At 32.8% G+C, this 26,714-nt stretch overlaps 1 long non-coding RNA gene across 1 annotated transcript; it reads left to right on the forward strand.

Annotated features, from left to right (window-relative positions):
• The first annotated feature begins 80 nt into the window (after nt 1–80).
• On the forward strand, nt 81–25,075 carry LOC309615767. The gene is made up of 2 exons (XR_014237063.1): nt 81–4,981; nt 5,307–25,075. It is a non-coding gene; the product is annotated as an uncharacterized lncRNA (long non-coding RNA).
• Nucleotides 25,076–26,714: the final 1,639 nt, after the last annotated feature.

Here is a 26,714-nt window from a genome sequence, read left to right on the forward strand (position 1 = left end):
TGAAAATATATATATAAAATTAAGATTGTAAAAATAAGAGATATATCTAGCATGTTATTAATTTAAATACTGGCAATAATGTAATTGAATTAATAATTTGACTTATATTTTAATTTTTTATTTGAAAATTATCTTCTGTACTTGTTCACAGGTAGTTCCTCCCTCTTTTCTAAGAATAGTTTTTATTCTTTTTAAAAATTAACTGCAAGGATCATTATTTCAGTTCTAACTGGGATTAATTTCTATTATTAACATTTCCTTTAAAATTATGTATTTAGATGCATAATTGATCTCAACTATAAAAGGGCATCTCCAATGAGATATCATCTGACACCAGTCAGAATGGTCACCATCAAAAATCTACAAACAATGAATGCTGCAGCGGGTGTAGAGAAACGGGAATCCTCCTACACTGTTGGTGGGGATGTAAATTGGTACAATCACTATGGAGAATAGTATGGAGGTTCCTTAAAAAACTAAAAATAGAGCTACCATATGATCCAGCAATTCCACTCCTGGGCATATATCAGGAGAAAAACATGGTTCGAAAGGAAGCATGCACCCCAATATTCATTGCAGTGCTGTTTATAGTAGCCAAGAAATGGAAGAAACCTAAATGTCCATTGACAGATAAAAGGATAAAGAAGATGTGGTATATATATATAAAATGGAATATTACTCAGCCATCAAAAAGAATGAAATAATGGCATCTGCAGTAACATGGATGGACATGAAGATTATCATACTAAGTGAAGTAAGTCAGATAGAGAAAGACAAATATCATATGATATCACTTATATGTGGAATCTAAAAAAAATGGTATAAGTGGACCAGTTTACAAAACAGAAACTGGCTCACAGACTTAGAGAACGAATTTATGGTTACCAGGGGTGAAGGGTAAGAGGGGGGATAGATTGAGAGCTTGGGACTGACATGGACACGATGCTATATTTAAAATAGATAACCAACAAAGACCTACTGTATAGTACAGGGAACTCTGCTCAATATTCTGTAATAACCTAAATGGGAAAATAATTTGAAAAAGAATAAATACATGTACATGTCTAATTGAATCACTTTGCCATACCCCTGAAACTAACACAGCATTGTTAATCAACTACACTGCAATATAAAATAAAAAAAATTAAAAAAGGACAGCTCCTTTGATGCATTTTGTTTAGATCTGGTTAACCACATTAAAATTAATTACCATACCTCTGACTTGTTTTTTAACAACTTTGAATCACTTTCCACTACTGTGCTATCTTTTGGTCTAGCTATTGTCTTTAGACATTTTAAGTTAGTTTATTACATTATTCAAAAATTATTTTACCTAAAATCACATCTTTATACTGCTTTTAATCATAGTATTCAAATTATAAACTTATTTTAGATTTTATGTGTAGGGATTATAGTGTTCAGGTGTCTGGAAAAAATTCATCCTTGATGGTCTTGCTACCACATATTGAAGATTGTTCCTAAAATGATGACTGCACTTGAAATAACTTTTTGGATTTTTCACATTAAGTATTTTCTTTATTTCAATATCATTTTGTCCTTTCTCACTGATACTGTGTAATCTTGTCACTAACAATCAGCTATAGCCTTTAGCTTTATCTAGAACATCACCTCACACATTGCAGTGAATTTTCTTTCAAGTTTTAATTCTACTTGCACAAAACAGTCTTGAATATCTTCTACTTAGTGAAATAGATATTTCTTGAGCTCTAAATTCCTCAGAATCCTTTCATGTCACCTTGGATGAGTGACCTAACTTCAGTGTGTTTAAGCTTCCACCTTGTGTGATAACATGTAGGTAATAAAGTTCACACAGAAGCGGTGAGGATAATTGTATAGCACTGTACAAATGTAAAGTGTTGTATAAACAAGACAAAAATGAGTGACTAAGTTCCTTAATTTCATTCTGGCTTTCTCATAAATGGATATTGCCAAAGTGTTGCTATAGCCTCAAGTGGACACAATAATATTGCTTTGCCAGCAGACACTTTATGCAACTCCCCTGCACATGCAGACATGCTGTACTTGGAACAAGATTTTGTTGCTGCATCTATTCAGTGTATTTCCTAATCATCCTCTTTTTTTTTTTTTTTTTTCTTCTACCTTAAAAATAAATGGGTTTCTTACAGCTGAGTTCTAAAGCATGAAAAACAAAAATACAAGGCACTCTTTACCCTTGGAAAAATGAAAAGAGCTTAAGCAGATGTATCTGGGATAAAAGCATATCTTCAAAATTCTAAATGTTCTTTACAATAGTTCTTATGGAGTAATGCACTGCATTACAATGAGAAGTGAAATTCAGAAGAGTAGTTGCAGGCCATTTCTCTAGAGGGTGGCTTCTTGTTCCTGAGAAGATTACCTGTGAGATACTAGAATGGAAGAGAGAAGAATGGCTTTTAAATACTGTCCTTCTTTCCAAAATAATTTTATAGAATAAAAAGAAAAACGCTTAGCGGCTATTTTAATTTAGGGTTCAGGGACATCCAACGTAGCATTCATGATTTGTTAGATATTTAATTTCTACAATGAGTGACATGTGCTTCCTTACGAATGCTATAAAAAGTTATCATACCTAACTTTGCCACCAAGGAGTTTATAATCCAGTTCAGTGCATTTTAATATAAAATACAAGGTGTTAACAAGAAACTAGTAATAATATAATCTTATAACATTTTAATGAAGAACTTTATAAGCACACATATATCACCTTTTACCTGGAATTGCTCTAGGATTGGTTGGGCATCAACTCCTTCCACAGGATCCTCTATACCAAAATGCAGTGATTCTTAGAAAAATCCATGACTATTATTCACCCTCCTAATACTTCTTCTGCATAGGTTTTAGTTCTTCCAACCCCTCATTTCCACCTGTTAATTTTATTGGATTTACTAATATACAAATCATTTTTTTCAAGGCTATGTAGAGGATTTAGAACAAGGACTAATTAAACAGACAAAAGGACCCTTATAACAGCTTTCACCTCTCTTGAATGAGAGGACTAATTTCAACAAATTACAACTGCTTTAAGAATAATAAACATAGGAATGCCGTACAAAAGTCTTTAATGATAAAACATTTTCCTTAGCAATTTGTACTACTTGTTATTTAGCTGTTTTTTAAAATCATTAAAATGATTCCCCATGATTTATTATACATACTTCCAAGCTCACTAGAGTAATTCAGAAGAAATGCTAATGTGTGTTCTAGGCTACAGGTCAAGAATTGGTATCCATAAAATAAAAATATCTAACTATACATTCTATTGTTTCTTCCACTGGAACATAATAATTTTGACCAATGTTAGTTCTTCATTATGGATGTGAATGTCCAGTTAATTCATCCCAGCTCTGTCCCTTTGAAGCATTTTATTTATGTCATTTGCTGAAATGGCATGCTTCCTTCAATTCTGAGTTGAAGTCTCTCCTTGTTAAGTTTTTCTTAATTTCCTCAGCCTTCTATTCATGACACATTTTGGAACATATGTTTTAGTAACTCTAAACTAGCACTAAATATATTACAAATTGTGTTGCTGTTTTTGCTTTTTCTTGCAAATACCTATCCTATAAAGTAATGCATTTTGGATTTTAAGAAAATGTTCTATCATCAATAAATCAAAGTGACTATTGAAAGCCTATATATTCTGAACATTTTTTAAAATCTCACCACCAGAACTACTCAAAAAAAGCAGGAGTAAAGAGAACAACAACATGATTTAGACTTTAAAAGTATAATCTATCTTTAAAAGCTTAAGAGATTAAATATAAGTGAAGAATAAGATACAAGCCACTCTAAATATTTGAGCAATATGTATGATAAAGAAGTAATGAATATCTAGTCTATTATGAATTTGGAAAAAAAGTAAAATATTAATGAAAAAAATTTTGTTCATTAGTAAAATAATATTTATTGAACATGTATCAGACTTTGTGTTGAATAAATCATTAATCCTACAGAATAGATTTACATTGTAAGGATCTTGCAGAAATTGATAAATGAATAAGTAATCTTCTCCTTGAATTAGTTACCTTAAACCTAGCTTTAAAAATGGGATAATATGAGTACTACCACTAAGGAGTTTATATCTCTTTAACTAGGGGGAAAAAGAAGAAAAACTATATACAGGTAAATAATTTTTAAAAAGTTTAAAACACAAAACAGGATCAGGTAATAATATAGAACAAGGAAATTGAAATAATATGATCTTTAAGGTCAATTTATTTGGTCAATAAAGATTTATTAACCACATATTTGGTGCAAGGCACTGTTGTGGGCACCAGAAATATAGTACTGAGTATAAGAGAAAAGAATTCCTCATCTCACGGAGCTTATACTCCAGACACTAAACAAGTACAATACATAGTATGTTAGATAATGGTAAATACTAAGAAAATAAATTTTAAAAGACAGGAAATGTGCTAGAATGAGCTCCAATATTAAAATGTGTCTAGGGACAGTCTTACAGACTAAGTGTCATAGAAATAATGACCTGAAGGAGGCAAGGGAGTAAGTCATGAATATATCTAGAGGAAGAGCTGAGGAAATAGTAAGTGCAAAAAGACCCAGCAACAAGGTCCTACTGTATAGCACAGGGAACTATATTCAGTATCCTGTGACAAAACGTAATGGAAAAGAATATGAAGAAGAATATATACACACAAACATATAGAAATAACTGAATCACTTTGCTGTACAGCAGAAATTAACACAATATTTTAAATCAATGATACTTCAATAAAATAAATTATTTTTTAAAAAGACCCAAAGAAGAGGGACTTGCTGGTCTGTTTTAGGAACAGTGAGAAGGTCAGTGTGGATTGAAATTAGAGTAAGGGGAGCATAATATGAGTAAAAAGAGTAATATGAGAAAATATTCAAAGAAACAAAAATTACCAAAGTTTTTAATCTAAGCACCTAAAGCAGTGAGAATCCGTACACTGAGATGTGGATTACTGTGAGGGAACAGGTTTGTTTTTGTTTTTTTGTTTTTTTTTTAAGGGAACGCTATTTATTTATTTAGGCTGTGTTGGGTCTTCGTTTCTGTGCGAGGGCTTTCTCTAGTTGTGGCGAGCGGGGGCCACTCTTCATCGCAGCGCGCAGGCCTCTCACTGTCGCGGCCTCTCTTGTTGTGGAGCACAAGCTCCAGACGCGCAGGCTCAGTAGTTGTGGCTCATGGGCCTAGTTGCTCCGCGGCATGTGGGATCTTCCCAGACCAGGGCTCGAACCAGTGTCCCCTGCATTGGCAGGCAGATTCTCAACCACTGCGCCACCAGGGAAGCCCGAGGGAACAGGTTTGATGACAACATTAGGAAATAGTGAAAAGAATGACAGGGTTCTGTTCTAAGATGGTGAAATAGGAGGCTTCTGAACTCACCTCCTGCCACTGACTCAGCAAATCTACAGCTACACATGGAGCAATTCCCATGGAAGAAAACGCAGAAATTATTTGAGTAACTCCTACACATCAGGTGACGAAGAAAATATTCACATTGAACTGGGTAGAAAAGGCTGAAACACATTCCCACCTAAACCACATCCCCAGCACAGATTCATACAATCAGGAGGGAACTCACAACTCTCAGCTTCTCCCTGAGGAGCAAAGGCATTGGACCCAATATCTAGCACCTCAACTTGTAAAACTTCCACCTGAGGGACAGGCCACTGCAACATCAAGCTCTGAAAGCCAATGGGGCTTGCATCCATGAGACCTACAAGACAATAGCAAACAAAGAATTAGTTCTTAATTGGCTCCTGAGTACTCACTGTGCCTATTCAGCAAAGATTCGGGCTCAGCACAGAGGGAGCAGACAGAAACACCCAGCTCCCAGTCTTTCCCTGAAGGAGGTCTATTTGCATACTTCAGAAGGTGCTGCGATAAGGTCAGGCTTCTAATTTAGCACACATCAAGGAACTGACTGTGATTCTCTAGAGAAACCAAGGAGTTCCAGCAGGTGCCATCTCCAAGTTCTCCCTCTGGCCCACTCCAGGTTGCCAGTGTCTCCTTAGAAAGAGCTGTGCACTTATCAGGTCCCCAGCAATCTCTGGTTCAACAAGCCTTTCACATTTTTCTTATGTATGATATATTTCAGAATCACTGTTCTAAATAATTTTTTCAAAAGGAAGCAACTTTAACACAGAAAAACTGAAATGAAAGAAAATGTTTAATATGTAATGAATTTTACAAAACATGGACTATATAAAATAATGATAAATTAATGCCTAATTTGTAGGGCTATAAAACAAAGAAGAAAATAAAATACTAGAAAAAGATGGCATATCTCTCATAGGATGAGTGAATGGGTTAAAAGCATATATCCCTTGGGAGCAGTGTAGAGAAAATTACTAGCCATAGAATTCTGTGTATGTTAAAATTTTAAAACTAACCAATCATTAAAATAATTGAAATAGAATGAATGTACTCCAAACCAATAGAGAAGAAATAAGGTAATTAAAACCCAATTTATTGGCAACCCAAAAAAGGAATAGTATATTCACAATACACATATTTGACAACTTTAAAACATATAAAGTGTTCCAGGAAATCCATTAGTAAAGAAGTAAAATAATGAAAAAAAGAGGATAAAAATATTTAAAAAGACACTTCACCAAAAAAAGATATTATCAAAATACCTAATTAATATATGTAAAAATATTGCTCAACTTCATTAGCCATCAATAAAATGACAATTAAAATCACAATGCCTTAAATCTAAACCCCAGAATGTCTCAAATGAAAAAGGTGAAAAATATTAATTGTCAGTGTCAGTAAGGGTGGGGAGCAGCCAGAATTCTGTGTACCATTTGTTAGAGTATACATCTGTTCAACCAATTTGGAAAATTATTTGATGATTTCACTTGAAGGTATATCTTCAGATGAAATGTGGAATGGGTTTACCAAAAGATATGTACTAGTGTATATAACAGTACTATTCATAATAGTCCCAAACTGTTAGTTATTCAAATGTCTTTCAGCCATAGAATGAATAAGTTAACTGCGGTGTATTCACGAATAAAATAAAGCCACTAGAGTACAGAATCTACAACTACATGGAAAATAAGGATGATTCTTATAATCATAATAATGAATGAAAAATCATACAAAAGGGACACATACTCCATAAATCTATTCATCTAAAGTACAAAAAGAAAAACTCATCTATGTTGCTAAAAATTTGAATAGTGGTTCCTCATGACTAGCTAGAGACTGATAGGGAGCATGAACATCATGGAGTAATGGCGATACCCTGTTTCTTAATCTGAGTGCTGGACATAGAGGTATGTTTAACTTGAGAAATTCATTGATTATTACATTTATGTGCATTTTGATTTGTATATTATATTTTGATGAAAAGTTTTTAAAAACTCTAAAAACATTTCCTTATCAATACAAAAGAATTCAGTAAAGAAGAAAATGAAAAAGATAAATAATCAGCATATATAAAAACTATTCCAAATATATCAAGCCTCATGGTGAATTCAAATAGATTAACCATTCAGTTAGAATATAAAAATATAAACATAGGATATCTTTTAATGAAATATGTATTTAAATCATAAACTCACCAACGGGTTGAGAGTAAAATAAGGTAAAATGATACAAGAACATCCTAATCAAAATGAAGATGGAGGGGCTACATCAGGGTTTTCCAACAGTGATACTATTGATATTTGGGGCTGGATAATTATTTGTCAGGAAGGATTGTCCTTGTAGGTTGTTTAGCAGCACCCCAGGCCTCTACACACTCATTGCCAGTAGCACTACCACCCCCCTATTGTGACGACCAAAAATGTCTCCAGATATCATAAAATTACCCTTAGATTACAAAATCACCCCCAGTTGAGGACCACTGAGTTACATTAATATGATACAAAGTAGACTTTAAGGCAAAGCTATTAATAGACTTAAAGAAAGTTATTGTGTAGTTTTAAAATATTTAAATCATATTTTTCTTCAATAAATATTTATTAACCTCCTACAATAGGATAGACACCAGGGAAACAATAAAGAAGAAGCAGATAAAATTCTAGTTGTCACAGAGCTCATACTCTAATGGGGATCAACAACAAACAATAAAAAAATAAATAACTCATTGATAAGAGCTAGAAATAAAAATACAACATAGTAAATGAATGGATTTTGATATAGTGAAGTGTTATTTTATATAAAGTTCCCAGAGAAGATTTATTTAATGAATTGGCATTTCAAAAGATACTTCAAGAAAGTCATGTTTACTAAAGATTGTTTAGGAAGAAGGCAAAGCAAGTATTGTACTTACATATGGTCTGAGAAAGGAGCTAGGCATATTCCAAGTAACAAGGAAGGGGAGAGTGTGGCTCAAGCAGAGTAATAGAGAGGAACTGAAGTAGAAGATAAAAGTAGTGTGGTTGGCTGGTCAAAGAATTTTGAATTAATTGGATACAGTGATTCTAACTTCATATTAGCTAAAAACAAAGAATGAAAATACACAGAACTACTATTGTTAGAATTTCAAACAAATTTATGAAAATCTATAACCACCTTTGGAGATTTTAAAACACCTCTCTCAGCAGCTAAAAGGTCAATCTGACAGAATATTAGCAAAAATCCAGAAAAGTTGAACAACATAAATAAATGGCTAGCTTCATCTAATAAACATATCCATAAGTTTGAAAATAAACTCTTTATCCTTTATTACCCTGTATTCCTAGTCTTAGTGAATAGCATTATCTAAGTCACATCATCACCAAACTCAGAAACTGGGTTGTTACAGCTGAATCTTTTATCCTGTCCCCTCCCATCTCCCATATTTGCACAATTATTATCTCAAGGCTATCTTCAGAACTACACTCATAGGTTTTTCTTCCTCTCCACCTGTTTTGCAAAAGTCCATGAATCTCTCACCATAATTTGCCTACAACACAGTTTCTGGAAAGCACAAGCTGTTTTTTTAAATCTATTCTTCATGCTAACAATATAACCTTCTTAAAACAAAACTAATACCATGCAATTTCCATACTTAAATTTTTCAACCAAGTCAAGGATAAAGCCCAAATTTACAGCAAATACCTTTTCTTATTAATTCTGTCCAAATTATTTTTCTTATGTGGGTCTTAGCTTAAATGTCACTTCATCAGAAGAGGCTTCCTTACCACATCTTAATTTAAATTAGTTTTCTTATTAATTCTTAATTCTAGCTTTCTGAATTTCCATTTCTTTTTCTTTGGGGAATTTTTAATTATATATTTATTTGTAAAATTAATTCTTTAATATCAATCTTTCAATCATACTGAAATGCCATACCTTTAAAGGCATATTTTATTTTGTTTACTCCATAAACTTAGCACAGTGATTGAATGAATGACTGATACCCTAGGATATCCAATGTTGTATCACCCTAGCCCCATTGTAGTCACACTAATCACTCTATCTACCTACTAAAACATTATCATATTCTCTAAATTTACGATTTCACAGTTCTGTGTTTTTTGCTCAGAAACCTCATTACCTTTTCCCTCAAATGCCCTTCATGCTTACATGGTTAGTCTGCTAAACACTTATAAATTTTTCAGGAACCAATTAAAAATCATCTCTTTAATTAAGTCATTTGGCCTTTCTATCTCCATTGTACTGTCCATGGAACAGTGAGCATAGAAATCACAGCAGTCACTTTAGAAAAGTTAATTTAATATAAATATTTGTTAACTAGATATTGAAGAATTTAAAAGACAAAAAAAGGTACATGAAGATGTTTTCTTAGGTAGGCAGCTACTGGGAACAGTTACATCTCTTATCCTGGGGGAACAAAAGGGGTTGGAATTTTTAAATCTTAAGAAATTTAGAGGAAAAGTCTTTCAAACTTTAACTCTGATATCTGAGGAGAAGGTCCCTCTACATTGGATTCTATGGTTTCTGGTTTCATAAATGTTGTGGAGATTGCTACTAATAGAATGAAGTGCCATGTTTAGGATAACAATCACTGAGCTCTGCTAAGGTGATGGTGACAGAAACAGGAAACAGACCACAACAAAATGATACATTCCTTTCTTTCTCTTTCAGACTTCTAGCTTCTATCACCATCTATTGCAGAGACTTAGAAGGGAGCTATCTTACCTAAGAAAATATGCTTCACAGAGTCTGAGAGTACAGAAAGCGTGTTTAAAGAAAATAAGATAGTAACTTAATAATTGGCAAATAGCTCTACATTGTTTATTGTAGTTATTTTTGTAAACTTTTCTTCATTTACTTTTTTGACAAATGTTTATTGATAGCACACTCTGTCAGGTTCTACAGCTAGAATGATAAATAGTAATTACTGAGTTCCTGCCCTCATGGTGCTTATTGTCTGAGTTTTCTGTTCCACTAAACTCCATACACTTTTAATCAGAGAACCCATCTTTAAAACATATATTATTTTAAAATATAGAATATTTTAAATATATAGAATATAATACAACAGGCAACCATGACTGTAGTGACCCAGGTCTCTTTAGAACAGTGCTTCTCAACTGAGGATGATTTAGTCCCCACACCAGTGAACATTTAAAAATGTATGCAAATAGTCAGCAAACTATAAGCTCATGGCCAAATCCTGCCAACTGCTTGTTATTATAACTAAAATTTTATTGGAACATGGTCACACCTGATTTTTAGGAACTGTTTATGTCTGCTTTCATGTTCCACAAGCAGAGGTGTGATTGTGACAGAGACTGAATGACCCACAAAGTCTGAAATATTTAGTATTTGAAGCATTAGAGAAAATATTTGCCATTCTCTAGAACACATAATTAAAATTTAGTACCAACACTTAAAAGGATATTATATAGGTAGATTTTTTAATGTATGTATGTAAATATATGTCAACAAAATTAACCAGAGGGAATTTATTAATTTACACTTCAAATTGGAATAAATTTTGTGTAAATAACCAACTTCCCCAGAGCACTAAAATATTCAATTTTCAATTTTCCTTCTAATTTAAAACATTTTCTGAAAAGAAATGAGGACAGTCTCAGAGGCCTCTGGGACAACATTCAACACACCAACATTCCAATTATAGGGGTCCCAGAAGAAGAAGAAAAGGAGAAAGTGTCTGAGAAAATATTTGAGAGATTATAGTTGAAAACTTCCCTAACATGGGAAAGGAAACAGCCCCCCAATCCAGGAAGCACAGAGAGTCCCATACAGGATAACCCCAAGGAGAAACATGCTGAGACACATATTAATCAAACTAACAAATATTAAATAAATGAAAAAAAAAACCATTAAAAGCAGGAAGAGAAAAGCAACAAATAACATAAAAGGGAATCCCCATAAGGTTATCAGATGATTTTTCAACAAACACTGTGCAGGCCAGAAAGGAGTGGCAGGATATATTTAAAGTGATGAAAGGAAAAAACCTACAACCAAGATTATTCTAGCCAACAAGGATCACATTCAGATTTGATGGAGAAATCAAAAGATTTACAGACAAGCAAAAGCTAAGAGAATTCAGCACCACCAAACCAGCTTTACAACAAATGTTAAAGGAACTTCTCTCGGCGGGAAACACAAGAGAAGAAAAAGACCTACGAAAACAAACCCAAAACAATTAATAAAATGGTAATATGAACATACATATCAATAATTACCTTAGATGTAAATGGATTAAGTGCTCCAAACAAAAGACACAGACTGGCTAAATGGATAAAAAAACAAAACCTGTATATATGCTGTCTACAAGAGACCAACTTCAGACCAAGGGACACATACAAACTGAAAGTGGAGGGTTGGAAAAATATATTCCATGCAAATAGAAATCAAAATAAAGCTGGAGTAGCACTACCCAAGTTAGACAAAATAAACTTTAAAATAAGACTGTTTCAAGAGATAAAGGACACTACACAATGATCAAGGGATCAATCCAAGAAGAAGATATGATATTTATAAATATCTATGCACCTAACATAAGAGCACTTCGAGATAAGGAAAATGCTAACAGCCATAAAAGGGGAAATTGACTGTAACACAATAATAGTGGGGGACTTTAACACCCCACTTACACCAATGGAAAGACCATCCAGAAAAATTCCTAAGGAAACACAAGCCTTAAATAACACATTACACCAGACAGATTTAATTGATATTTATAGGACATTCCATCCAAAAACAGCAGAATACACTTTTTTCTCAAGTGCACATGGAACATTCTCCAGGATAGATCACATCTTGGGTCACAAATCAAGCTTCAGGAAATTTAAGAAAATTGAAATCGTAACAAGCATCTTTTCCAACCACAATGCTATGAGATTAGAAATCCATTACAGGAGAAAAAAACCTGTAAAAAACAAAAATACATGGAGGTTAAACAATATGCTACTAAATAACCAAAACATCACTGAAGAAATCAAATAGGAAATCATAAAATACCTTGAAAAAAATGACAACAAAAACATGACAACCCAAAACCTATGGGATGCAGCAAAAGCAGTTCTAAGAGGGAGGTTTATAACATTACAATCCTACCTCAAGAAACAAGAAAAATCTCAAATAAACAACCTAACCTTACACCTAAAGCAACTAGAGAAACAATAAAAAAAGAAAAAAAAAATTAATAGAAGGAAAGAAATCATAAAGATCAGAGCAGAAATACATGAAATAGATACAAAGAAAACAATAGCAATGATCAATAAAATTAAAGGTGGTTCTTTGAGAAGATAAATGAAATTGATAAACCATTAGCCAGATTCATCAAATAAAAAAAGGGAGAGGACTCAAATCAATGAAATTAGAAATGATAAAGGAGAAGTTACAACTGACACCACAGAAATACAAAGGATCATAAGAGACTACTACAAGCAACTATATGCCAATAAATAGACAACCTGGAAAAAGTGGACAAATTCTTAGAAAAGTGCAACCTTCTAAGACTAAACCAGGAAGAAATAGAAAATATGAACAGAACAATTACAAGCAGTGAAATTCAAACTGTGATGAATAATCTTCCAACACACAAAAGCCCAGGACCAGATGGCTTCACAGGCAAATTCTATCAAACATTTAGAGAAGAGCTAACACCTATCCTTCTCAAACTCTTCCAAAAAATTGCAGAAGGAACACTCCCAAATTCATTTTATGAGTCCACCATCACCCGGATACCAAAACCAGACAAAGATATCACACACACACACAAAAATTACAGGCCAATATCACTGATGAACATAGATGCAAAAATCCTCAATAAAATACAAGCAAATAAATCCAAAAACACATTAAAAACATCATACAACATGATGAAGTGTGATTTATCCCAGAGATTCCAGGATCCTTCATAGTAAATTAATCAGTATGATAAACCATATTAACAAACTGAAGAATAAAACCTACATGATCATCTCAATAGATTCAGAAAAAGCTTTCAACAAAATTCAATACCCATTTATGATAAAAACTCTACACAAAGTGGGCATAGAGGGAACCTACCTCAACCTAATAAAGGTCATATATGACAAACCCACAGAAAACATTATTCTCTGTGGTGAAAAACTGAAAACTTTTCCTCTCAGATCAGGAACAAGACAAGGATGTCCACTCTCGCCAGTGTTATTCAACGTAGTCTTGGAACTCCTAGTCACAGCAATCAGAGAAGAAAAATAAATAAAAGGAATCCAAATTACAAAAGAAGTAAAACTATCACTCTTTGCAGATGACATGATACTATACATAGAACATCCTAAAGATGCCACCAGAAAAGTACTAGAACAAATCAATTAATTTAGTAAAGTGGCAGGATACAAAATTAATACACATAAATCTCTTGCATTCATTCCTATACACTCACAATGAAAGATCAGAAGATAATTTAGGGAGACAACCCCATTTACCATTGCAACAAAAAGAATAAAATACCTAGGAATAAAACTACCTAAGGAGGCAAAAGACCAGTACACAGAAAACTATAAGATACTGATGAAAGAAATCAAAGATGACACAAACAGATGGAGATATATACCATGTTCTTGGATTGAGAGAATCAATATTGTACAAATGACTATACTACTCAAAGTAATCTACAGATTCAATGTCATCCCTAAAAACTTACCAATGGCATTTTTCACAAAACTAGAACAAAATATTTTACAATTTGTATGAAAACACAAAAGACTCTGAATATCCAAAGCAATACTGAGAAAGAAAAACAGAGCTGGAGGAACCAGGCTCCTGACTTCAAAGCTACAATAATCTTCAAAGCTACTACAAAGCTACAATAATCAAAACAGGATGGTACTGGCACAAAAACAGAATATTGACAAATGGAACAGGATAGAAAGCCCAGAGATAAACACACACACCTATGGTCAATAATCTATGAAAAAGGAGGCTAGAATACACTTTGGAGAAAAGACAGCCTCTTCAGTAAGTGGTGCTGGGAAAACTGGACAATTACATGTAAAAGAATGAAATTAGAACACTCTCTAACACTACAGAAAAGTAAGCTCAAAATGGATTAAAGACCTGAATGTAAGGCCAGACACTCTAAAACTCTTATAGAAAAACATAGGCAGAACACTCTTTGACATAAATCACAAATTCACATAAATTGAATCTTTTTTGACCCACCTCCTGATGTAATGAAAATGAAAACAAAAATCAACAAATAGGACCTAATTAAACGTAAAAGCTTTAGCACAGAAAAGGAAACCATAAACAAGATAAAAAGACAACCCTCAGAATGGGAGAAAATACTTGCAAACAAAGCAACTGACAAAGGATTAATCTCCAAAATATATAAACAGCACATGGAGCTCAATATCAAAAAAACAAACAAACCAATCAAAAAGTGGGCCAAAGATCTAAATAGACTTTTCTCTGAAAAAGACATACAGATGGTCAATAGGCATATGAAAGATATTCAAAATCACTAATAATTAGAGAAATGCAAACGAAAACTACAGTGAGGTATTATCTCACACCCATCAGAATGGCCATCATTGAAAAATCTACAAACAATAAATGCTGGAGAGGGTGTGGAGAAAAGGGAACACTCTTGGAATGTAAACTGATATAGCCAGTATGGAGAACAGTACGGGGGTTCCTTAAAAACCTAAAATTAGAATTATCAATTGAAACTATCAACTTTCAATCTCACTACTGGTCATATACCCTAAGAAAACCATAATTTTAAAAGACACATGCACCCCACTGTTCATTGCAGCACTATTTATAGTAGCCAGGACAGGGAAGCAACCTAAATGCCCATCAATTGAGGAAAGGACAAAGATGTGGTACATATATACACTGGAATATTACTCAGCCATAAAAAGGAATGAAATTGAGTTATTTTTAGAGACATGGATGGACCTAGAGACTGTAATACAGAGTGAAGTAAGTCAGAAAGAGAAAAACAAATATCATATATTAATGTATGTATGTGGAATCTAGAAAAATGGTATAAATGACCTTATTTGCAAAGCAGAACTAGAGACACAGACATAGAGAAAAAATGTATGGACACCAAGGGTGGGGTGGAGTGAATCAGGAGATTGGGATTGACATGTATACATTATTGATACTATGTATAAAACAGATAATTAATGAGAACTTATAGTTCCCTGTATAACTGTATAGCTCAGGGAACTATACTCAGTGCTCTGTGGTGACCTAAATGGGAAGGACATTCAAAAAAAGAGGGGATACATGTATATGTATAGCTGATGCACTTTGCTGTACAGTAGAAACTAACACAACATTGTAAAGCAACTATACTCCAAAAAATTATTTAAAAATTTTTTTTCAAGCATTTTTTTCAAGGACATTTAATGGAGGTTTAACTGATACAAGTTTTGTTTGTTCATTTCTTTTTCAGTTCCCTATTCTATTCGAACAAGTGTGTCTTCTTAAGCTCACTAGATAAGAGGCATATGTTTTCCCCAGGGGTAGCTGAATTTGGTAATATTTGGCAGATCATTTTTCACTGCAGACTTAGCATATAAGATTGTACTTTATTCCTCCTTATGTGCCTGGTACTTCTGGAAGGACAATATCTTTTTTGTTTATTAGCACATTGATAATTAATTCATCAAAATGTACTGCTGTAAAAGATACATTTAGCAAACATTAAATAGAATCTCAATCCATAGATGGGCAAAATTTCTGTGTGAGACTAGTAATTTAAAATGTTTTTCATTTGACTTGATATGCTACTAGCCTATGTAAAAAAATTTAAATAAATTGCAAAGTTAGTGCAAAAACATAAGTAAACTCAGCTAAAAAGAAAAAAAAAATCACACTCTACATTGCCTTTTAATGTTTATTATTTTCATATGTTCAGAGATAAAGTATTACTCACTGAAATATATCTCTTATTTGAACTATCATTGAAATTATAAAATTGTTTGGGGACATTGTATTAAATATTTAATTATTTTGATAAATTTTTTTCTCTTAGACTTCTTTTTACTCATGTCATTTCACAAAGTGACAATATATAGATTGATTTCTTTTACTTCTTTTTTAAAATTTTTAGAAACCAGTCCCATTTTTCTCTGTCTATGAAAGAAATATCTTCTCTTTCACAAGTTGTATGAAGTGTAAGTACATATCATCTCTGTCCTTTCACACAAGAAAAGGGTAAAATCCTTCAAAGTATTCTTTTCTAATTACATGAATTTTTCTTTATTTTTCTTTACAAGATAAGAATATAATAAGCTGACCTTCCCTAAAGCTGAAGTTCCTTTGTGACATTAAAAAATCAGCTAGTTCAAACCCTTCAGTCATTATATAGTATATTGTCACTCATACAACAAATATTTAGTGAGCCTTTGCTACCTGTTAGGCATTGTTTAGGTTGTTTGGGATCTACGTAATTGAAAAGGGGAGATCTTTGTCTTCAAGGTGTTTTCAGCATGACAAAGAGTCAGGAAAACTGACAATACATGGTTAACTCTAGCACAATAGTACATGATTAGAAAAATTATAGTGTAAATGCTAGAGAACTGTTTTAAGAGTCAGAGTAGATTTTATTGAAGAAACAATGTTTGTATAAATTTTTATAGAAATAAAGACTTTTTTTCAATAAATAGGTAAAGAGGAGGAAAAGTCATACCTGGCTGTGAGAAGAGTATGTGGAAAACTTTATCTTGAGAGTCCATTTAAAGAGTTAAATGTTCATCTGTGTATCAGGAATAATAGATGCCATGCTAGGAAATGAGTATTATGAAAAATATCAAATATGACTGCATAAAATATGCTGAAGTGTGATTTTACTTTGAAGACAATGAGGAACTATAAAGTAATTTTGAGCAAAATATAAACATTTAAAAATATTATTGAGATAATATAAACAATGATGGAGAAAAACATACACATAAGATAGATAATTAAGAGCTTGTATCTACACATCTTATTTAGTGATCAGATAAGGGAGATGAGGAAGGAGGAGGAATAAAAATTATTGCCAGGTAGCAGGTGTGCTCCTGGCTTGTTTCTGACACGAGGATAGCAGTGCCATTATCAAGGGGTAAGTTTGGTAGAAAATCTAATACAATATATTTGATAATTACATGCAGAGTTTTAAGTGTCAGGTAAGGCTACTCACTAGAGATTGTTTATGAGCCTCTTAGCATTATGTGAAGTCATTTATGTATATGCAGTTTCCCAGGAACAGTGTATGAGGAGTGAAGAAGAATATTTGGATAACATGTATATTTATAAGATGTTGGGGGAAAAGCATTCCATAAAAGAGGAGACAGTTAGGGAGTTTCTTACAAAACTAAGATATAATACCCAGCAAACCCACTCATAAATATTCACACAACTAACTTAAAAACTTATATCCACAGAAAAACCTGCACACAAATATTTATAGCAATTTTATTCATAATTTTTAAAACTTGAAGGCAACCAAGATGTCTTTTAATAGGTGAATGGGTAAACAAAGTGTGATCCATTCATACAATGCAGTATTATTCATCAACAAAAAGAAAAAATCTATAGAAATACAAAAAAAAAAAAAAAAAAATCGAGGACCTTAAAAACACATTAAGTGAAATAAACCAATCTGAAAAGGTTAAATACTGTATGAATTCAATAATACAACAATTTGGAAAAGGCAAAACTATGGAGACTGTAAAAAGATCAATGGTTGCCAGGGGTTTAGGGGGAGGGAGGGATGAACAGGTAGAACAGAGGAGATTTTTAGGGAAGTGAAGTTATTCTATATGATACAGAAATAATGAACATGTGTAATTATACATTTGTGAAAACCCATAGAAGGTACAATACAAAAAGTGAACCCTAATGTAAAGTATTAACTTTAGTTAATATTTGTATCAATATTACTTAATTGATCATAACAAAAGTACAATGCTAATACAAAATTTAAATAATAGAGAAACGGGGTCAGAGAGGGAGTATGTGGGAACTCTCAGTAATTTCATATCAATGTTTTGTCCTATAAAAATATTTATAAATATAAAAATAAATAAATATTATCATAAAAATACTGAAAAGCATAAAGAAGGAAATAAAAGTGACTTGAAATTTCTTAAAAGAAGTGAAAAATTGTCTATTAGCCTTTATATTTGAAAAAGCAAAAATGACTAAATATAATATCAAAAAAATAATGATGGTTACTCATTGTCAGATAATGAAATAATGTATACAGGTAGATTTCACCATCTGGTAGCTTGCCTTAAAATATCTGATATAAACAAACAAGATTATAAAAGCTGAATATTGAGAGGAGCCATGACCCATTCTTTATTTTGCTAGAGTATTTAAAACATTTTTTAAAAGACATTTACCAAGACATTCAAATATTTTCTTTCCTCCATGAACACCTGTTTAATACTTTGAACAATTAATAGTATTGTGTAATTATATATTACCTGCCAATGTTTATTTCTTGAAGTTTAGCTTTTTTGAACAGTGATTCTATGAAAACTGAGGACTTTCATTATCTATCAGATTCCTTTTTCTTCTCTTACTCTTTTTCCAGATTCATAATATATGCTAATATAACACAACAGCAGCAGGATAATAACATACTCTCATTCACTCCTTTAAAAACTTGTAATAAATTTCTACCATGTGCCAGAATTTACTATGCATGAGAGAAAATAAAAGAAAATATTGTTTATAAATTTAGATATCACAAAGTCCTGTAAAATACTCTGTCTCAGTGAAATCTTTCAAAAACTATGAAGTTATTGTTATTAGTTTAAGAGAGGGAAAAAAGGAATACATAGTTAGCAGGTAGTAGCTGACATTTGAACAAATAATATTTTATTTTAAATACCACATAAGTTTCATAATGGTGCAGAGATTTCTAAATTAAATATTGAGAGTTAAATGCTTTTCTACTTGTCAGTACACTTTATTACATTCTGTTGCTTTTCTCCAAACTCAAAATTTGTACAAGCTATAACATATTTTATAACTTTTAACTGAAATATTTTAAGAACATTTATTTGTCCATTTGACTTTGGTTGGTATCAAAGATATCATTAAATATCCGTACTTACCCTTTATACATGCTATCATTCTTTTCTTTCTTTTTTTTTTTTTTTTTAGTGCTTTTAAGTTTTTTTCAGTTTTATTGAGATATAATAGACACATAACGTTGTGGGATTTTTTTTAATTAATTAATTAATTAATTAATTTTTGGCTGCTTTGAGTCTTTGTTGCTGCGCATGGGCTTGCTCTAGCTGTGGCGAGTGGGGGCTACTCTTCTTTGCGGTGCACAAGCTTCTCATTGTGGTGTCTTCTCTTGTTGCTGAGCATGGGCTCTAGATACGCGGGCTTCAGTAGTTATGGCTCATGGGTTTAGTTGCTCCACGGCATGTGGGATCTTCCCGGACCAGGGCTCGAACTCTTGTCCCCTGAATTGGCAGGTGGATTCTTAACCACTGTGCCACCCGGGAAGTCCCCATGCTACCATTCTTAAAAGTAAAAATATATATATATTAAAATTTCTGTTTAGGAACAGCATGGCTAAGTGATGAAAATGGAGTTATGACTGATGAAGAATAGAATGTGATAATATGATTATTCTCTGGTGGCTTTCACTTCTCCCCAAGATCTGAATTTGTTCCTTGTTTACAATAGTTTTCCTTTAATAAACACTAAGTTAGTCCAAGTAAATAATTTCTTGAATAACTCACCAAACATAGGCAACAAGAACTAGAATAAGTAGGACTATCTTACATAAGAAGATTATTCACAGCAAAGGAAATAGTCAATAAATTGAAAAGAAAACCTACAGAATGAGAAAAAATATTCACAAAATATACATCTGATAGGAATTAATTCCAAAATGTATAAAGAATCCATGCAACTCCAGAGCAAAAAAGCAAATAATCCAAATGAAAAGTGGGCAAAGGATCTGAATAGATATTTTTCCAAAGAAGACATAAAAATGGCCAATATGTATATGGAAAAAGTTCAACATCACTAATCATCAGGGAAATGCAAATTAAGACCACAATGAGATATCACCTCATACACCTTAGGATGGCTTTTATCAAAAAGACAAGAGATAACGAATCTTAGGAAGGATGTAGCGAAAACAGAACCCTTATACCCACTGTTGGTGGGAATGCAAATTAGTACTACCATTATGGAAAAAAGTATGGTGGTTCTTAAAAAAAATTAAAAATTGATCATATGATCAAGCAATACCACTCCTGACTATATATTCAAAGAAATCAAAATCAGTATCTCAAAGAGATAACTGCACACCCATGTTTATTACAGCATTATTCACAATAGACAAGATATGGAAATAACATTTGTCCAGCAACAAATGAAAGAAAAAAGATGTGGTATATATGTACAATGAAATATTAATCAGCCATGAGAAAGAAGGAAATCCTGCCATTTGCACAACACGGATTGACCTTGAGGACACTATGCTAAGTGAGATAAGCCAGACAGAGAGTGACAAAACTGTATGATATCACTTATATGTGAATATGAAAAATCTGAACTTGTAAAAACAGAGAATAGAGAAGTGGTTACCAAAATATGGGGTGCGGGGAAATTGAGGAGATATTGTTGAAGGGTATAAATTTACACCTGGTAGATAAATAACTTCTAAAGATCTAAGACACAACATATTTATTGTAGTCAACAATACTGTATTATAACTTCAAGATTGCTAAGTTGCTAAGAGACTAGATATCAATTATCCTTAACACAAAAAGAGATGATAATTATGTGACATAATAAAGGGGTTAGCTAATGCTTCTGCATCAGTCGTACTGCACTATATAAATGTATCAAACCAAGAAATGGTACACCTCAAAATTACACAATGTTATATGTCAATTATATCTCAATTAAAAAAAAAAAAGAAATCTAATTATACACAAAATAGTTTGTAAGAAACTGATCACATGAATATCTAGATGCCCTTAACTAACGATTGATGTCTTCCAGTAAAATGTCCAGATTCTTTCAATATTAAAGGTTCAGTACTCCCTCTTGAATATTATAGGCACTATATTAACTATTTTAGACCAAGTAGATATACACACAAACGTACACAGACAGATTTCCTAAAGTAAATACTATTTTTTTTATATGAAAAAGCATATACACTCTGACTTCTGGTTACTACTTCTCCAGAAGTTCTGCATGATTACCAACTACCTGCAGTCCCCAGAACAACTTATTCTCTTTCATATTTTTAAACAAATTTCCCCTCTTTTCTGGAAAGTATTAGCCATTTTGTCTACCTGGCACATATTCATTCATCCTATAAAATCCAGACTAATCATTATGTCCTCTATGAAGATTTCCCTGACTTGCCTTAAAAACCTTAACTCAATCCTTTGTTAGTTCAGTGCTTTTCTATATCATTTCTATTGGATAGTATACTTGTGTGTGTACGTCTGTGTGTGTATCTGTGAGTGTGTGTATAGAAGTGAATTACTAGAGAACATGATTACGTCTTTATTTTTTTTTTCATTTCTAATATTGCTCTATTTTTTTTAATAGATCTTTATTAGAGTGTAATTGCTTTACAATACTGTGTAAGTTTCTGTTGTACACTAAAGTGAATCAGCCAAATGCATACATACATCCCCATATCCCCTCCTCTTGAGACTCCCTCACATCCTCCCTATCCCACCCTTCTAGTTCATCACAATGCACAGAGCTGATTTCCCTGTGCTATGCTGCTGCTTCCCACTAGCTAATTATTTTACATTCGGTGGTGTATATATGTCGATGCTATTCTCACTCTGCCTCAGCTTCCCCCTCCCACCACGTGTCCTCAAGTCCATTCTGTATATCTATGTCTTCATTCCTGCCCTGCAACTAGGTTCATCAGTACCATTTTTTTTTTTTTAAGATTCCATATATATGCGTTAGCATATGGTATTTGTTTTTCTCTTTCTGACTGACTTCACTCTGTATGACAGACTCTAGGTCCATCCACCTCACTACAAATAACTCAATTTCTTTCCTTTTTATGGCTGAGTAATATTCCATTGTATATATGTGCCACATCTTCTTTATCCATTCATCTGTTGATGGACATTTACATTGCTTCCATGTCTTGGCTGTTGTAAATAGTGCTGAAATGAACATTTTGGTACATGTCTCTTTTTGAATTATGGTTTTCTCAGGGTATATGACCAATAGTGGGATTCTTGGGTCACATGGTAGTTCTATTTTTAGTTTTTTAATGAACCTCTATACTGTTTTCCATAGTGATTCTATCAATTTACATTCCCACCAACAGTGCAAGAGGGTTCCCTTTTCACCTCACCCTTTCCAGCATTAATTGTTTCTAGATTTTTTGATAATGGCCATTCTGACCAGCATGAGGTGATACCCCATTGTAGTTTTGATTGGCATTTCTCTAATAATTAGTGATGTTGAGCATCTTTTCATTTGCCTCTTGGCCATCTGTATGTCTTCCTTGGTGAAATATCTCTTTAGGTCTTCTGCCCATGTTTTAATTGGATTATTTGTCTTTTGATATTGAGCTCCATGAGATGTTTGTATATTTTGGAGATTAATCCTTTGTCCATTGTTTCATTTGCAAATATTTTCTCCCATTCTGAGTGTTGTCTTTTTGTCTTGTTTATGGTTTCTTTTGCTGTGCAAAAGCTTTTAAGTTTAATTAAATCCCATTTGTTTATTATTGTTTTTATTTCCATTACTCTAGGAGATGGGTCAAAAAAGATCTTGCTGTGGTCTATGTCAAAGAATGTTTTTCCTGTTTTCTTCTTAGAGTTTTATAGTGTCTAGTTTTACATTTAAGTCTTTACTCCATTTTGAGTTTATTTTTGTGTATGGTGTTAGGGACTGTTCTAATTTCATTCTTTTACATGTAGTTGTCCAGTTCTGCCAGCACCACTTACTGAAGAGGCTGTCTTTTCTCCATTTTATGTTCTTGGCTACTTTGTCATAAATTAGGTGACCATATGTGCATGGGTTTTTCTCTAGGCATTCTATCCTGTACCATTGATCTATATTTCTGTTTTTGTGCCAGTACCATACTGTCTTGATTATTGTAGCTTTGTGGTATAGTTTAAGGTTGAGGAGACTGATTTCTCCAGCTCAGTTTTTCTTTCTCAAGATTGCTTTGGCTATTTGGGGTCTTTTGTGTTTCCATATGAATTGTCAAATGTTTGTTCTAATTCTGTGAAGAATGTCATTGGTAATTTGATAGGGATTGCATTCATCTATTTTTGAACTGAAGTATAGTTGATTTGTAGTATTGTGGTAGTTTCAGTTTACAACACAATGATTCAATATTTTTATAAAGTATACTCCATTTAAAGTTACTATAAAATAATGGCTGTATTTTACTGTGCTGTACAATATATTTTTGTTGCTTATTTATTTTATATGTAGTAGTTTGTATCTCTTAATCCTTTACCCCTATTATGTCCCTCTTCCCTATTTTCTCCACAATGGTAACCACTAGTTTGCTCTCTGTGAGACTATTTCCATTTTCTTATATATATTCATTTGTTTTATTTTTTTAGACTCTAGGTATAAGTGACACCATAATGTATTTGTCTTTCCCTGTCTGACTTATTTCACTTTGCATAATATACTCCAAGTCCATCCATGTTGTTGGAAATGACACAATTTCATTCTTTTTATAGCAGAGTAATATTCCACTCCGAGTGTGTGTGTGTGTGTGTGTGTGTGTGTATCACACTTTCTTTATCCATTCATATGTGGATGGACACTTAGGTTGCTTCCATATCTTGGCTGTTGCAAATAATGCTGCTATGAACATAGGAGTGCATGTATCTTTTCAAATTAGTATTTTAGTTTTCTTCATTTATTTTTTCTAATAGCACTTTGGTAGACTCTAGGATTTTCTATATATAGTATCATGACACCTACAAATAGGGACAGTTTTACTTCTCCCTTCCAGTTTGGATGTCTTTATTTCTTCCTGCCTGATTGCTATGGCTAGGACTTACTTACAATACAAAAACGTTAAATAGAAGTGGTGAAAATGAGCATCTTTGTCTTGTTTCTGGTTTTAAAGGAAAGGCTTTCAACTTTTCACTGTTCAGTATGATGTTAGCTGTGGGTTTGTCATAAATGGTCCTTATTATGTTGAGATATATGCTCCCTCTATAACAATTTTAATGAGTTTTTGTCATGAATGGATGTTGAATTTTGTCAAATGTTTTTTCTCCATCTATTGAAATGATCCTGTGATTTTTGTCCTTTCTTTTGTTAATGTAGTATATCACATTGATTGACTTGCAAATATAAAACCATCCTTGGTTCTCTTCATAAATCCAACATGATCAGGGTGTATGATGCTGATTATATATTGTTGAAATTGGTTTGCTTGTATTGTGTTAAGAATTTTTCCATCTGTATTCATCAGAGATATTGGTCTGTAATTTTAATTTTGGAGTTTCTTTGGTTTGGGTATCAGGGAAATGGTGGATTCATAGAATGAATTTGGGAGTGCACATTTCTCTTTAATGTCTTGGAAGAGTTTGAGAAGTACAGTTATTAGATTTTTATATATGTGGTAAAATTCCCTTGTGAAGCCATCCAGTACTGGACTTTCATTTGCTGAAAGGTGTTTTTTTTTTTTTTTTTTTTTTTTTTTTTTTACAAATGCAAATTCACAATTAGTGATTAGTCTTTTGCAATTGTCTATTTCTTCCTGATTCAGTCTTGGCAGGTTATATGTTTCTAGAGATGTGTCTACTTTGTAGATTGTCCAATTTGTTGGCATATAACTGTTTATAATATTCTCTTATGAGTTTTTGTATCTCTGTGTTATTGGTTGTTATTTCTCCTCTGTCATCTCTTATTTTGTTTATTTGGATCCCCTCACTTTACTTCTTGATAAACCTGGTTAAATGTATATCTATTTTGTCATTTAGGACTACTGTTTCCTTATTGATTCCATTTGGATGATCTGCCCATTGGTGTAAATGGGGTGTTAAAATCCCCTACTATTATTGTATTATTGTCACTTTCTCCCTTTGTGTCTGTTAATATTGGCATTATGTTTATGTGCCCCTGTATTAGGTGTACATATGATAATAAGTGTAATATCCTCCTCTTGTATTAATCCCTTTATCATTATATAATATCCTTCTTTTATTTATTACAGATTTTTAAAAAAAATCTATGATGTCTGATATGAGAATCGCTACCCCAGCTTTTTGTCATTTCCATTTGCATCAAGTATTTCCATCTCTCTTTTTTTTTTTTTTAATACAGCAGGTTCTTATTATTTATCCATTTTATACATATTAGTATATATATATATATATATATATATATATATATATATATATATATGTCAAGCCCAATCTCCCAGTTCATTGCAACACCACCACCCAACACCCCCCTCTGCTTTCCCACCTTGGTGTCCATACGTTTGTTCTCTACATCTGTGTATCAATTTCTGCCCTGCAAACTTGTTCATCTGTACCATTTTTCTATATTCCACATATATGTGTTAATATATGATATTTGTTTTTCTCTTTCTGACTTACTTTACTCTGTAGGGCAGTCTCTAGACTCATCCACATCTCTACAAATGACGCAATTTCATTCTTTTTTATGGCTGAGTAATATTCCATTGTATATATGGACCACATCTTTATCAATTCGTCTGTTGATGGGCTTTTAGGTTGTTTCCATGACCTGGCTATTGTAAATAGGGCTGCAATGAACATTGAGGTGCATGTGTCTTTTTGAATTATGGTTTTCTCAGAGTATGTGCCCCGTAGAGGGATTCCTGGGTAATATGGTAATTCTATTTTTACTTTTTTAGGGAACCTCCACACTGTTCTCCATAGTGGCTGTATCAATTTACATTCCACCAACAGTGCAAGAGGGTTCCTTTTTCTCCACACCATCTCCAGCATTTGTTGTTTGTAGATTTTCTGATGATGGCCACTCTGACTGGTGTGAGGTGATACCTCATTGTAGTTTTGATTTGCATTTCTCTAATAATTAGTGATGTTGAGCAGCTTTTCGTGTGCTTCTTGGCCATCTGTATGTCTTCTTTGGAGAAAAGTCTATTTAGGGCTTCTGCCCATTTTTTGGATTGGATTGTTTGTTTTCATAATATTGAGCTGCATGAACTGTTTATATATTTTGGAGATTAATCCTTTGTCCATTGATTCACTGGCAAAATTCTAAGGCTTTTGTTTGTAATTTTCTTTGCTTTGCAAAAGCTTTTAGGTTTCACTAGGTTCCATTTGTTTATTTTTGTTTTTATTTCCATTAC

This window comes from Balaenoptera borealis (genome assembly GCF_965194805.1).
Source record: "Balaenoptera borealis genome assembly, chromosome: 18".
NCBI classification, from domain to species: domain Eukaryota; kingdom Metazoa; phylum Chordata; class Mammalia; order Artiodactyla; family Balaenopteridae; genus Balaenoptera; species Balaenoptera borealis.